The 2,169-nt window shown below is 60.1% G+C and overlaps 1 pseudogene; it reads left to right on the top strand.

Annotated features, from left to right (window-relative positions):
• Positions 1 to 280: 280 nt before the first annotated feature.
• On the top strand, positions 281 to 1,864 carry LOC119363220 (annotated as a pseudogene).
• The last annotated feature ends 305 nt before the right edge of the window (positions 1,865 to 2,169 follow it).

Raw genomic sequence — 2,169 nt, 5'->3', positions numbered from 1 at the left:
TCCGGTCGTCACCACGCCGGAGCTGAATCTGACTCCTTGTCTCCGCAGCCAACTCATGCTCCAGATCGCCCACACTTTCTTTAGAAGATGCGAGTGGTTTACGGGCCCGTAAACCCTTATCTGTCTGCCACCAGGAATTGCCATCAGCGAACGAAAGCTGATGGCATCGAATCAGTCGGAGGCGCATGTGCTAGCACGTACTAGCTGATAGCACAAAGGACCCCGCCCACTTTCAATCTTCAGAACAAAAGAGAGACTCGCTTTGTAGCTAAAGCTCAACCTCAGCATTTTACCAGTGGCGCTTCGCTTGAATAGGTGATATCGTGGTATTCTAGTTTAGCGACGAAAGCAAATGGCAGACTACTCGCGTGTTAGGGTCCTCAGTCGGAGCCTCGTCAAGGCGGCTGCCACCGTCACGCCGCGCATCCTCGCCGAGTCGCCGTGTCCAACCTCGACCTGCTCCCTCGGCCCATACCGTCCTTGCTCTTCTGCGCCTACCGCGAGCCCTCCACCGTCTGCTTCCGCGATGTCGTCGCCATCTTCAAGGCCAGGCTACCGTCCCTGCTCGAGCACTTCTTCCCCCTCGCCGGTCGCCTCGTGTCCAGCCCGCGCTCCGGGGTTCCGGAGCTGCAGTGCGACAACCAGGGCGCGGAGCTTGTCGTCGGTGAAGCCGGCGTGGAACTGGCGAGCCTGGACTACGGCGCGCTAGGCGCGTCGCTGGCGAGGATCGGCGCGCTCGTCCACTACGGCGCCGACGTCGTGCTTTCGGTGCAGCTCGTGTCTTTTGCCTGCGGCGGGTTCACCGTTGCGTGGTGCTCCAACCACGTGGTCATGGACGGGTACGGGCTGTGCATGCTCGCCAGCATGTGGTCCGAGCTCGCGCGGTCCGGGAGGATTGACACCACCCGCGGCGACGGGGCACCCAACTTCGACCGCTCCGTGCTGCCGCGACCCCGCGCCGCGCCGTCGTACAGCCCCTCGCTCAGCGAGGCGTTCACGCCGTTCGAAGGCAAACATCTGGTTAACTCGCTCACGGCCGGGAGCTACTGCGTCACGCGCCTGTACTACGTCGAGGAGCGTGATATCGCGATGCTGCGCGCGCGGGCGAGCAGGGAGGCTGTCGGCGAGCGACGCGCGACCCGCCTCGAGGCGGTGTCGGCGTACCTGTGGAAGGCCCTGGCCGCCGTCGTGGTCGCGTCCGGTTCCGACGAGATCTGCCGCATGGGCTGGTGGGTGGACGGGCGGCGGAGGCTCAGCGTGCCGGGAGACGAGGCCGCGATGCGCAACTACGTCGGCAATGTCGGGACGTTCGCGCTCGCGGAAGCAATCGTGGAAGAGATCCAGCGGCGGCCGCTCCCGGAGGTCGCGTCGATGGTGCGGGAGGCGATCGCGGCGAGGGCCACCGAGGAGCATTTCCAGGGCAGCCCGGCGTTAGCCGTGACGTCATTCGCGTCGTTCCGTCTTCAGACGGACTTCGGCTTCGGGCACGCCGCCCTGGCGATGCCGATGATGCTCGCCGGGACCGGGAGGCTGTGCGCCGGCTTCGTGAAGATCGTCCCGCGCCCCGGAGGCGACGGTTCGTGGGTCGTGAGCATGGTGGTGTGGCCGAGGCTCGCCGCCGCGCTCGACTCTGACGAGCAGCGCATCCTGAGGCCGGTCACCGCCGAGTACCTCGGCCTCAAGGCAGAAAACCCGTGTAGCCGGCTATGAGCACCTGCGTCTTGTGCTCATTTCGGTGATGCGCGGTACGCCATTGGTCTCCACGATGTTTGTATACTATATATGTCGTATTTGTGCTTCTTTCAAAAAAAAGTCGTATTTGTGGCGTATTGTAACGAGACGAGCAAAGTCTGATTTAATACTATATACCTGCTCATTGTCAAGTACAACCACACTTCCAACTCTCACCTCAGCACATGCTCGTTGATGTCTATGCCAAGTCCAACCTTATTTGTCTGACACATGAATGGGCGTCGCCGCACCCGCCCTTCGCGTCTGTTATGCCCCTACTAAACTCGTTGCCACATGCGCCATTTTCCAGGGTAAAAATACATAGAATATTACAAAAATCAAAATAATGTATTTTTTAGTCAATGCAAGATGTCGTTCCTCACCTTAATTTCATTATCAGAAGAGTGAAAAGTTAGTATTTTAATATAGCTTTCAACA

This window comes from Triticum dicoccoides, chromosome 2B (assembly GCF_002162155.2).
Source record: "Triticum dicoccoides isolate Atlit2015 ecotype Zavitan chromosome 2B, WEW_v2.0, whole genome shotgun sequence".
NCBI lineage: Eukaryota > Viridiplantae > Streptophyta > Magnoliopsida > Poales > Poaceae > Triticum > Triticum dicoccoides.
This window is presented reverse-complemented; position numbering and strand designations above follow the sequence as displayed.